Source organism: Suncus etruscus, chromosome 6 (assembly GCF_024139225.1).
Source record: "Suncus etruscus isolate mSunEtr1 chromosome 6, mSunEtr1.pri.cur, whole genome shotgun sequence".
Lineage (NCBI taxonomy): Eukaryota > Metazoa > Chordata > Mammalia > Eulipotyphla > Soricidae > Suncus > Suncus etruscus.
Window position 1 is genome coordinate 85,174,506 of NC_064853.1, and position 14,255 is coordinate 85,188,760.

A 14,255-nucleotide genomic window follows, 5' to 3' on the forward strand; every position below is an offset into this window, starting at 1 on the left:
CCACTACTCTACTTTGTTTCTGTTTAACTTTTTGGGTTTACACAAAAGGTACAACAATATTTGTGTTTATATAACATATTTAGCTGAGTATAATGTATTCATACAAATACTATATTAATTAAAATGACAAAATATGTAAATATTATGGCCAAATAATATTTTATTGCATATATTTATACAACATCTCTTTTCAGTCAATTGATTTGTTTGTTTATTTTTTTCATATTTTAATTATAATAAGTGACCATAAAATAGCATGGAAGTCCAGAGAACTCTTCATATCTTGTTTTTAGTCTTCTATTTGGGAGTTCTCGAAAGTAGGATATCAGGATTATCAGATAGTTTTTTTTTTAAATTCTTTTAGCAGACTTTCATATGATTTTCCATAGTGGTTACATCAATTTATATATTTACCAGCAATTTCATTGGCAGCTTCTACCTAATATATAAAGAATGCATCCATTTTGATTTTGTTTTAAGGCTTACTCTGATGGTGCTTATTACAGGCTCTGCATTAGGATCACATCTGATCAACTCGGTGAACCATATGGATTTTCTGGGGCATGAACCCATTGACTGCCATGCTAAGCAAGAATCATACCTGCTGTACTATTCATAAAGAATTATGCCATAAGGAATTAACCCTTTTTAAATTATTTTAATTTGTAAGTGAATTTTACTCATCAACACCATTTTCTCCCTTGACCATTCATATTAGTTGTTTGTTTCTATGTTTCTCTGCTTGCCTATTTCCACTCTGGATGAGTCTGTTCTTTGGAACATGCACAATTCTTCTCTTTTAACACTTCACATCTTTCTAAATAAGTTTAAATAGAAACTATTAACTTCATAAAAAGACATTAATATAAAAATTTCCTAATCTTATTTTATAAATAGTATAGTACATATTTATATCAAGTATGGTTTATATTTTCTTCCACACATAGACTGTCTTTTTATTCTTTTTTTTCTTTCCTTTTTTAGGGGAGAGTGCGAACGCAGTCCCCCACTACCACAAATTATGCAGTCGAGTTTTCCACATTTGGGGAAGTTGCAGGGGTCAGCACACCCAGAGTGCAATGGGTGAGCCTTGCCCTGGGGAAACCACCTTCCTGATTATATTATCTCCCCTGCCAGGTAAGTATTGTCTTTTTATTCTATTCATTATTATTTTATGTTTTGGTGCAGAAATTTCTTTGATAATGTAGCTGCAATTGTATGTTGTTCTTTTTTTGTCTCTGTTTTGAGTGTAATAGTAATGAACTCACTCCCACACCAAAATCCTCAAAGATGTTTTTCCACATTTTTATGAGAATACAATAGCTATATTTACATATGTTTAAGTTATAATCAATGTTTTATAATTTTTACACTAAAATTTTTTCTTTAGCTATTTATCCTCTATATTATATTTTTAATTGAGATCATATAAAATTGGTTGTTTCATTTTGTTTCCAAATGCTTAATTACTATTCTATAGAAACAAATTTGTTAGACACTAATTTTGTACTCTGTAACTTTAGCAAATTAATTTAGGTATTCTGATATGTTATATGTTGCAAATAGTCTTTATTAAGTCTTATATAAAAGATAAACTGGGAAAATATTATTTGAAAGCAAAGAAAATTTACCCTTTTCTAACTCAGATGCCTTTATGTAATATTTTTGTTTTTTCCTTTTTTAACTTTTGGACCATATCTGGTAGTGCTCAGGGCTTACTCTTAGATCTACGTTCATGCTTGATAACTAATTAGACTCAGGGGACCATTTAGTATTCAGGTGATTGAACCCTGTAAGTGGCCTGCCTTCTGGACTACTGGTAAGTTCCATTAAAAAAATAAAGAACTGTGACTTATAAAGTTATTGATAGTTGAGTTTTAGGCATATGAAATTTCAACACTAATCCCACCACCAGTGTCCATTTCCATCACCAGTGCTACCATATTCCATCATCCCCCTCCTCCCAGTCAACCTCCCCCACCCACTGTCTACCAGGTTGCCAGCATATTAATTTTAGCAGTTTCAGCTTAGATCTTTTGTTTACATTGTTGCTGATTCTGTTCTTTGTATAACTTAATGGCTCTTGTTTAGTTTTCAATATAGTGTTGCACATAAGTGAAAGAAATGGCATAATCTTATTATTGGTTTTATGTTTGGACTAGTTCATTGGAAGGCCAGCTATCTCCAGAAACATTTTTTTCTTTGTGTGTTTGTTTTTAGAAATTATACTGGTGAACTGATTAAGATTATAGCTTTCCAGATATTAAGGAACACACATGATGTTAACCTGAAAATAAAGTAGATAAAAGAAAAATCTGTTTATCTTAGATAGTTAAATCAGCACATTCTATTTCACTGTACTGCTAGAAACTTCTGCTAGAACATTTCTAAATTTTCAGTTGAATTTATTTCTATTCTCTAATTCACAAGTGTCTTATCAATGATGTCTCATCCACTTTCTTAGCAAAATTTTATCAATTCAATAAAACAATGTGATATCAAGTTAAAAGAGACAATCAAGATTTCTGAGAACAGGACTATGGTAGAGCATGAAAATATATATACTTATATATACTTATACTTCTGAGTTATGACACGTAACACACATCACTGATCTTCAAGATAAAAGCTAACAGCTTCTGGTGAACATTATAAATTTGCAATCCATACAGCATGTGCCATATCAACACCTATCTCAGAGGTATGTTAATTTGGTGAAACAATAAAACTACATTTGGTTTGTAGGCATAATTCAGAATCACCACCTAGTTTATTTTACAATAATCCCCGCCCTTTTTTTTAAAGATTCATCTTTATTTTACAAAGATCCAAAACAGCTAAGTTTAATGGAATATGGTGAAAATCAACAGCATAAATCACTGACAAATCATGATAGTGACAGTTATCTCACAATATAATAATTCTATTGCTAGCTAAGGCAATTGATGCTGAATTCCAAAAAGAACATGACACTAAAAAATCGAAATGCATAAGAATATGTATTTATATGCTATATTAGATGTTTCTTTAACACATCTTACTCTAATTAAGGACAATAGAATACTGCGATCTGATCTAGAAAGGACAAACAGCTCCATTAGCAATATATGTTTGAACCATGCCCAATAAACCAGTAAATAAATTTACTGAGATACTTGATAAAGGCAAGGGTATAAAAAAAGAGTAGAGGATGAAGGTATTTTATATATACCAGCTACAATTTCATGATCACTTAAAAAAGAAAACTGTAGGGGCCAGAGCAGTGACCCAAGCTGTAAGGCTTTTATTTGCCTTGCTCCCCTAGCCTAGGACAAAAGACGGTTCGGTCCCCCCGTATACCATATGATTCCCCCAAGTGAAAAACTATTTCTGAGTGCATAGCCAGGAGTAACCCCTGAGTATCACCAGGTGTGGCTCAAAACCCAAAAAATAAAAAATGGAAAATAAACCTGTAATTATATGAAAATTTACTCCTGGGCAAGAGAGCTCACTCAGTGGGTTGCAGAATCTGGAGGGCTAAGTTTTATCCTTGGAACAGCATGGGTTTCCAGAACTTTCAACATAAATCCCTGAATACTGAAATGGGCAATTTCCTGAACTTGCTCTCTCTCTCTCTCTCTCTCTCTCTCTCTCTCTCTCTCTCTCTCTCTCTCTCTCTCTCTCTCTCTCTCTCTCTCTCTCTCTCTCACACACACACACACACACACACACACACACCTACAAACTTTACTCTTTATTTTATTTATCTAGTATTTGGGTTGGGACCACACTCAGTAATATTCAGGGGTTACTCTTGACTCTGCATTCATGATGACTGGCAGTGATTGAAGTACTATATGAAATTCTGGACATCAAATTCCTGTCAATTACATATAAAGAAAGCACTTAACCCACTGTACTATTGTTTCACACCGTTACTACTTATGTTTATCATGAGCAAACTTCGTGTGTGGATAATTACATACATATGATTTTATAAGTTCCTTATTGCACAATATGTATTCATTGTATTTCATAGTTGGCAAGAGTTATTAATTTCTTATCATAGCTTAAGTTTTTAAAATAAAGTCATTTATTTATGTATTTGTTTATTTTTGTTTTTTTGAGCCACACCTGGTGATGCTCAGGGGTTACTCCTGGCTATGTCTCAGAAATCGCTCCTGGCTCTGGGGGACCATATGGGATGCCAGGGGATCAAACTGCTGTTCATCCTAGGTTAGCCGCATGCAAGGCAAATAGCGTACCACTTGTGCCACCACTCTGGACCTTGATTTGAAGTTGTTTAAAGTTATAAAAATTAATAGTCAATATGAGTCAAAAACTTTATTTCTTTTCTGGAGGCTTTAACATATTAATGATAGTAGAATGATTTTATCAAGTTCAGCAGTGCTATTAATCATAGTTTATATCTTTATGCTTTTAAATGTTTATATTGACTTAATGTTATTTTAGAAGATGTGCATGCATCCTCATTTGGCCATGGTTTACCTTGTGGTTGATTTTATTAGCAAGCTTAACTATTTAATATGGGAACCCATATACATCAAGTACTATTTCTGGGTGTGTCTGTTATACTATTTCAGAAATACTAGAAATACTAGAAATACTAGAAATATTTGTTTATAGTAGATAAACAAATAAGAATGACTATAATAAAATTCACTTAAATCCAGAATAGAAGAGTAAAAAGTAAAATAAATTCTATTTGTTTGATATTTGATCAATTTTTGTTTATGGTAGTTATTCTATACATTATTAAAATTACTATACTTCATTAAAATGTCTACAATATTAAAAGTAGTATTATTTTACTGCTATTTTTCTTTAAGTTTTGTAAGTAGTCACTAATATAATTCGGTACTGTGATTTAAGATGCATAATTAATGATTATTCTTTCTGGTAAATTGATTTTATTTTATGTTATATTCATTTTACTTTTAAACACATCTCGGATGCTGAAGGTTAGGCTTGCAACATATATTAAATATATGTTATGTATATAAATTTTTATTAAACAATTAAACCCATAATCATCTTATAGTCAAGGCACACACCTTAACTAATAAAAGTATATAAATTTGAAATATAAATAATAGTAATAGTTTTATAAAGATGTAAGATAATATAAAATGCCTTCATAATTAACCATTAATAATGATAATGTTAATAAATGAAAATTTTATTCCACTTTTCCCTTTTGGAGGAATGCACATTAATTTAAGAAAAGATGAAAATCCAACCAAGTTAACAAATTTGGTTGAACATAATTAGAAAAATAACCCAGCAGAGTGAGACAGCATAAATAATCATGGAAATAGGATTTATGAGAATGCATACTAAACAAGTTGATATGAAGCATAATAGGAAATCAAATCAGAAGGTGATTATAGAGCACAAAATATTAAAGAATGTATTTTAAAATCACTCGGGCTGGAGCGATGAAACAGTGGGTAAGGCTTTTGCCTAAAATAAAGGAGTAATATTTCAGTACAGAACCAGGAGTTGTCTCTGAGCACTGCTGGTGTGGCCCAAAAAACAAACAAACAAAAATCACTGAAAAACTAGTTCCTAAATAAAAATTTCATCTATACATACATTTAAAAATGTAGACATACAAATATTAGATTAATTTGAGACTTTTAGATGAACAATTTTGGAATTAGGGGGAGTAAATGAAACTATTGCTCTTACTCTTTTTGCTGTGGGATACTTTGAAATATAGATATAATATAAGGAGAATTTACTAAAGAAAACACTCTTTTGCATAATAAAAATTGAATTGTGTAGAAGATATACTTCTCATGGATATCTAGAAGTAAATATAAATCAAATAGTAACGGTATAAGATTCTAAAAGAAAAAGTTCATTGGATATATATTTACCAATGTTAGATATTGCCTAAAGTTTCCATTATTGTTTACCCAGTGAAAAAATTTTGCTTTTATTTATGACTTATGATTTATAGGGCAGAAGAAAGGGAACACCAATGAAACTCTGAGTTGCCACAGAAATACAAAATTCCTTTATCTGATATGCTCCTTTAAGAGATAATAGAGCCATAGAGTTGATGGCATAAAGGAGGACATCTCAAAGCCTTTTCAGAATGACCTGTAGCTTATAGATTTCACTAATAAAATGCCTTCCTATATTTGATATCATGTAGAATTATTTCTAGTACTCTTTCGAGTTACAGTTGGATATCAGAAATAAAAGTATAATTTGCATTTATCAACTTTGATAACCATATTTTTCTGTACTGGAATAGTTCCTGGGGGGAAATAAACACTCTCAATGGTAATATGATTTTATTTTAAATGTAATATGGGAAAATAAATCATGCTAGGTGGAAAGGCTCTACCTGTTTAAGATTCAGAGTTCACTTCTGTGATTTATATCTTTATTCAAAAATTTCCCTCCTCAAGAGTTTCTGTAAGTAGTACTATGAGACAAGTCATTGAATTTTATAAGCTTAATATGGTAAAACTTACAAGACTCAACGAATATATTGGTTTTTGATTGCTTTTATTTTTTTTTTATTTTATTTTTAGCCTGTTATATGAAAATAGAATAGTAAAATGTCAGAGGAATAAGAAATAAGAAATCACAAGAGATAAAGGGGAGGGAACTTTTATGAATGGACTTTGGGCATAATGACTTTGGCTTTTGTTTGTTTCATTGGTTAGATTGGTTTTGAGATCATACCTGGCAGTGCTCATGGGTTACACCTAGCACTGCATTCAGTAATTACTCCAGGCAATGCTCAGAGGACCATACGGAATGTCAGAATTGAACTTGAGTTGACTGGGTGTAAGGTAAGCACCCTAAACTCTATATTATTCCTCCAATTCATTAAGTATGGTGACTTTGTGTATTTCTTTCAACAGGGGAGGTTGAAGATAGTATTAGTGTTCCCCAAAATGGATTTTAACCACCCAGGGAGAAAGTTGGAACTACTCTCTAAGTGAAAGTTTAGGATGTTATTGGGACACACATTCTGTGTTTAAATATGTGTATTTCAAGAGAAGCATGGAGTTTAAATTTTTCAAAAAGGGTGGAAATAAGTTACATATATTTGGGGGTGTCTCTACCTTATTCCTTTTGCAGTGAAGTAGAATAATATTGATAGATTAGGGCACCTCGACATTTGCCCTTGCTCTACATAGTACTATTACATTGAATCTGTTTGTACAATTCCTCATGTGTAGTAGAAAAAAATAAAATGCAAAATATTGATAGTTAGCAGCAATATTGAAGTGTACTGGGAGGGAAGAAGCACATAACAACTAGGAAGAAAAGGGCCCTGGGGGGAGGATGGCAGAGAGAAATTCCTTCCCAGGCATCCACAAACTACAGAGGCAAGGCTGCACCCAGAAGATTTCACAGGCCAGCTCTTCTGTTTCTCTTCAGCTGGTATGTTGGGGGCTCTGGGCAGGACAGCTAGCCATAGGCCCCCTGGGCTGACCATTTAGTCCAGGGGACTGAGATCTCCCCACTCCAGAGTGGTCTTCAGGACCACGTCTGGTAAATTGGGCCTTGGGGGGAGGGCAGGGGCAAGAAATTTCTCCCCTATTCATACTGGACCCCATTCCAGAGATTTTTTCTTTTTAGTATTCATTTTCAAAAGCGTGCGGGAGCATTACATTTATATATTTTAACAACAGCCAAAATATTGTTAATTCTTGACTGTTTCTAGGAAAAAAAATGGAATTCCCTAGATTTGGAGGATAATATGCATATAGGTCTGTAAAATCAGTTTATAAGTAGACGTGACTTACTATACAGTGATCCTCTCTGACTGCCAAGCCTAATCCATAAACAATTCATCTATACAATGTATATAACCCCTCTGATATATTTCCCCTCCTCCAAACCCGAGCCCCTTCTACTTCCTCATCTCCCAACTGGGATTGATTCGTTATCTTCCCCTTAATTAACCCTCAGTTCTTCAATTTGTTAAGCAACAAGAATGACCTCCTGCCCCAACAGATTCTGCCCTTTTGCCACCCCTACAAAGCTCATTATTACTCCTTAACTCTCTCATCCCCAACCATCTGTACCCCACATTTACCCTTTTTAATTTCAGTACTACACAGTTCTAATCACAGACCAAAGTCGTGCATTGGATTTAACAACCCCAACTGTTTCAAAAGACATAAAATGGACACATAAGTCTTTTGAATATTTTATGTATATTTTCTTTAACAGATATAACTCTTTCTAAATACTCTTCTACTGTGATGATTCTACCCACTTTTTATTTTGTCTTCTCTTTGTGAGCTGTTCAATAAGGAATTTTGGTGGAAAAGTCCCTCAGTTGAATGCTTATGATTGAACCATGTCATGGCTTTTGTTGGACTTGTTCTTATGGCCCCAATATGCACTGATAACGCCACGTGGCATTGTTCCTTGTTTGCATAGGCACATTAAAATGGGAAAATACTAAACATATAAATAAGTTCTTATCTAATAGAGATTGGAACACACAAATCTCATAGTGCAATGGGGCCTTACACCCTGAACATTGATATAATGACCTGGCACAGGCCTCAGAAGAATGGGCATCCTCCATTCACCCCTGAACTAGGGAAGCTATCTACAAAACATCCAAGGTTTTTTATAACAACACCTGGAAGCAATCCTTTACCAGGGAAGACCCTACCACGGCTCTGACATTGACCTACGCAAAAGAGACTTCCCTTAACAGTAAGAAGACTTGACAACAACAATGACTTTCTTACAGGACAGGGTTCTCTGCATTGCTCTTTAATTGTGAGGTGAAACGAGAGGACGCTCTGCACCATTCTGACTGCAATATAGGATATGCAGATCTTTAATACAGAAACATGACACCAACAACAGAGACTGTGTGAAGAATAAAAGTATATTGGCACTACAGACAATGACCTGGATTGGACAAACTAGTTTGCCTGAAGCCTAGAGTTGGTCTTATGCCAACTTCAGGAAACTTCAGGGGTAGGGTCTCCTTATATTTAGGCCAAGGCTTTTCCTTTCCATGTCCCTCATATTTTGGTGGGCCTATGCAAACAATAATTGCCACTCTAACACCATTTTTACTGTGCTCCTTTGACTCTAATCCTTAAGAAAAACAACCCACTTAAACTTTTGAAGTTCACTTAAACTAATATGCATGTGCATTGAAAGGTAAAATAGTACTTTGCCTTCAATGTTTAAGGAATTACATAAGCTTTATGGCTTTAGATTGCTCTGTGTGCTGCTAAGAAATATTATGTACTACAATCTGGGGACTTGAGGGACAAAGTAATTGTACAGGGTTCTGTTTTATTTTTCTTAATGTTCTTTGGTTGAAGTTCAAAGTTAAGATATCAGCAATTCTGTTTATGGGTGATTGTCCTTCCACTGTAACTTATTAGCTGAGTTGTATTAAATAGCATAAACATTGAGTTATATTTGTATTTATTCAATTTTATACCAATGAGAATACAAAAGCACTCCAATAAGACTCACATGTGAGAGGCTAAAATTCTATCCCTGGCAATTCACTCCCCCACCCCCAAAATGCTGTTATGGTTGGGACATACCCCCTAGCACAAATCAAGAGCTAATGTCTGAGTACTAGCCCTTAGATGTACACACACACACACACACACACACACAAACGAAAAATAGAAAATTAGAACATATAAAAAGAATACAGAATTTCTGGTGTATATTCTCACATCTCCATATGTATATAAAACAGTTCACATAACACATTTCATATGTCATTTCACAAAAATTGCCAGTCCCCATAAGCTTAAACTTTTCTATTTACAATTACTATAGTTCTCAATTTCTAAGAAGTTTTGCTATTGTCTGTTTGTTTTGGTTGTATTCTAATAACAATGTAATTTGTCTTTCACCTTTTTATCAGCATAATCAAACTTCATGCATTGTACTCTAACATGCATGAAGTTCTGTTTCCTGAGTCATGTAGTATTCTATTACTAGAGTATCTGCACCATGAACCCATCATTCAGTCATCTGTTGATATACATTTAGACTGATTCCTATTCTGATTTTTATGAATAATGTTGGTTCTAGTGTAAATGTTTTTATATTCTTCTGATAAACCTCTAGAAGTGATATGGTTAAAAATATAATATTTCTAACTCTTTTTTAAAAAAGAATTTCTATACCATTTCTCAACAGGATATCAGAGTGCATTCATTGTCACATTCAAAGCAACACTTATTGCTTCCAAAGTATCTGGTTATTAGGTCACTCTCACTTGTGCAAAATTACTTTTTTGTGGTTTCAATTAAAAATTCTCAAATAATAAGCGATGTTGAGTACTTTGTTTTATGTTTATCCATATGTCTTCTCTAGATGTCTATTAACTATTTTTTAATCCTAGCTTTAATATTGCTTTCCTTGTTTTTCTTTTTCAAATTGTTAAAAATATATAATTTATTTACGTATCTTGTGTAGAAGCTGAAGATATAAAAAGAAAGATGCTTTGGCTAGAAAAACATCAGCAGTATGCAAGTCAAGGTCTACCTGACCTTCAGTTATGAGAATGAGTGAAGATATTTGTACCTGAAAATACTCAAACTTTTATCTTGTTGAAGATAAATCATTGAAGATTTATGCTTGCTTGAGTATGCCCTTGACCCCAGACGTCTTAAAGAAGAACGGCTTTCAATACCGGATTCCACTCATATGGTGTATCCAAGGTTCCTTGCTCATGTGATCTCATACCACTGGTCAAAGGAAGGAGTATAGGCATTGAACACAAGTGGCGCCAAGACCCAGAATGATGCAGAACTGGATACTGACTGTGAAAGCAAAGTGCTCTCCTGAGAGTTGTGGTTATCTATCTAAGAGGCTAAGTACCAGCTGCATTGTCTTCATGAGTTTCAGTTATGATAGATGGAATGTTTCAGGAAAATCTGATCATAATATTGACTGACTAGTGTGTATATGCAGATCATCTGAGTGCCCAATAGTAAAAGATAAGTTAAGAGTGTATTTGCGGGCCCGGAGAGATAGCACAGCTGGTGTTTGCCTTGCAAACAACCGATCCAGGACCAAACGTGGTTGGTTCGAATTCCGGTGTCCCATATGGTACCCCGTGCCTGCCAGGAGCTATTTCTGAGCAGACAGCCAAGCAGACAGCCAGGAGTAACCCCTGAGCACCGCCAGAGTTAAAAAGAGTGTATTTGCATCATGTTTTTGCATCATGTTTTGAGTACAATCCCTTTTTCCCAGAGGAGGATTCAATAGCCCCACAAAAATTGGAACAGAATTTGTCAAAATACACAGAAAGCACGAAGGAGAGGAGCACTGTTTTCTCCGAGGCTTTTTAGCTCATTAACCATCATAGCTTCAGTTTTGGAACATTAAAATAGGCCCTGAAAGATCTAGCTGGTAATAATGATATCTCTGAGGTCTAGGGAGACGCCACCCGTAGTGCAAGAACCTGGGCCAGACCATCTAATTCTTTCTTAAACACAATACTACTCAGCTTCATCATCCATCACTTTAGAACCTGAGGAGTCATATAAATTAACTGCATTTGGTTTAAGACCCTGACAACTAGTTGAGGGTCACTCACCACCACTGATATGGTTAGTTCTGCACCCACAATCTACAACTGGCTCCGACTCAATCAAATCTATCAGAAGAGCAGCTTTGCTTGCTGTTCGATGATATACTCATAGGGAGTATAAGGATACAGAGAATTTTATGACCCCTGAGCAGTAATAAGTGTGCTACTGTCCTTTGCAGAGTGAAGATGTCAGTTATGCATGGTCCTTTGCAATTGCCCTCAGAGGACAGTTAAACTTAAGGGTATATAATACCAGGGTAGAAATGCTGGGGGACTGCCCCATGCAAAATTGCTCCTACTGGATAGTAGCTAGCCAATTGCCAGAGAAACTGTCTGCCGGACTCCCTGCTCCTGTTTCTTGGGTCCTTTCTTTGGCTGTTTCCTTCTCTCTATTTATATCTGAAAGGTTCCTAATCTCACTGATTTACCACTCCTTTAATTAAGCCCTGTTTCTAACCCTCTCTCTTTGGAATTTTTATTGGTCCAGGCAGTAAGGTTAAGACCCTCATGCTATGTGGCAATTCTACTATGAAAGAGGTGGGTGCTCTGTAGCCAAGATTTCCCAGTCCAGCTTTGATTCCCGATGACTTCTCTATGGCAATGTTACATTTAAAAGGCTGCTTTTCATCATACCTCTTTTTCTTGCAGCTAAAAAATAAGATTTACTTTTGTAGTGTCAGCTAAAGCATAAACAGAAACAGGCAGTACTACTCACCATATTCAAATAGCTGAAAAAGAATGTATTAGAAAGCGGCTGCAATCTGCGAGGAAAAAAAGATGGAACCCAAGGGAAGGGGCACATTTGAGCTGGCTCATTTTACTATAATCTCAGGAATTCCTGGCTCTCAGACCATTTCAATGAACAATTCCTGATCTAAACACATGAGCCAGGATATTTGGGTAGGGCTAGCCAAGACTGTTAATGTTTTGTACTTTTGCTTATCTCCAAAGCTTATGGTGAATCAGTTACTGGGATCTTGCCTAATACCTCTAATAGGCAAGGTCCCAGAAACTATAAAAAATATGAGAAACCCATTTTTCTATTGATAGTATTTCTATTATGCTAGATCCTATAATTGGAGTAAATTTACCTGTAAACAACTCGCTAATGCCTGGATCTTTGCTGCTCCCTGCATAGCCACTGGTAGCAAGGCTTCATGTGCCTGAATTCAAACTTGTATTGACTCTTATTGTAAATAACTAAATAAAGGCAAACATAAATTTGGCACATTTGAAACATACCATTTAGTTACAGACACATTTCTATTCCTCTGGGATCATTTTTCACCTGTGACTTCAGTCTTTTTATGATGAATTTATCCTCAGCCCATTCATTAAAAATGGAAGTTAGCTATTGCATAAAAAAAAAAACTAACAAATGCATGTTTTTGTTGTCAAAACAAAAAAGGAGGTATTGAAGCCAAATTTTAGGAAAAGAAAAAATAAAGATGTGGAAGACAAAGTAAAAGTTAAGCAGAAGAACACTGACTAGAAAACCACCAATCAAGAGAATTCAAATCAAGGTCTATGTGTCTTTCTTGACTTGTTCCCAAAATTCTAAGTCTTTTATACTGTCATTCATTGAAGATTTGTTCTTGTTAAACCATGCCAGGTTCCAGGTGCCTTAAAGAAGCACTGCTTTAGATAAGCCAGGGTCTACCTCTATGTCAGATCCAAGGCTATTTTCTCATGTATCCTCATTCACAAAGACTAAGTGCTGGCAAGACTACAATTTTGGCTATCAACTTCTTGTCAGATTTATGTTATACAAAAAATTACCCTAGCCCTAATTATGATCTGAGCTTAGTTCTGGCTCTGTATTAAAGCAGAGATCACTCTGGAAACCATACACAGTGTCAGGGATAAATTCCAGGGATAACATTCAGCTCTACTGCATGCAAGGTAAACTTTGGGATTTTATTGGATCTCCAAATACATTGGAGAAATGTATTGGAAAAATGTTGGATCTTCAAATACTTTTTAAAGCCAAGATCCATGGGTATATTTTCTGTTTCATCTATGTATTTTGTAGTTCCAGATCTATTTGTTAGGTTGCAGTCCATTTTAACTTTTGTATATTGATATTTATATAAATTATTGTTTAAGGAATTAATACTCATGTCTTTATGAGGATTTTGTCATTTTTGACTTTGTGCCTTGCATGGAGTTATCCAAAATCCTCTCAGAGCTGACAAATACCTTTGATGGTTTGTCTGTGAATGTTTTAATTAATACTTCAATTCTGACTATGACCTTGCAGAGAGGTTCATTCATGGTTGGAGGTAAATCCTACTGAATATTTAGAGTATATCATCTACTCTCTTCTTGCTTATAGTTTAATTTGAGAAATCTAATGTGAATCTTATGATTTTCCATTTTTTTTCTTGACACATGAAGGGATATATAACTCTTGTTTCTCAGCATGTTGCTTACAATTGTCTGGATGTAGTTCTATTTGTGTTTACTTCATGTAACACTCCTTCCTCTATTTTGATCAATGGACCAGTCTTCTCTTCAGGTTTGTGAAGGTCTGAAAATAATTTGTTTTTGACTTTTTGTTTGGGACCATACCCAGCACTGTTCATAACTTCTATTTATATGCTCAGGAATCATTTTTTATAGTGTTCAGGGGAACATCTATGATTCTGGGTATCAAAGTAAAGCTTGCATCTGACAAGACCTCTAC

At 34.6% G+C, this 14,255-nt stretch overlaps 1 non-coding gene across 1 annotated transcript; it reads right to left on the bottom strand.

Moving 5' to 3' along the window:
* Positions 1–981: 981 nt before the first annotated feature.
* LOC126012497 (U1 spliceosomal RNA) lies at positions 982–1,145 on the bottom strand. Its single transcript, XR_007496958.1, has one exon. It is a non-coding gene; the product is annotated as a U1 spliceosomal RNA (small nuclear RNA).
* Between the last annotated feature and the right edge of the window lie 13,110 nt (positions 1,146–14,255).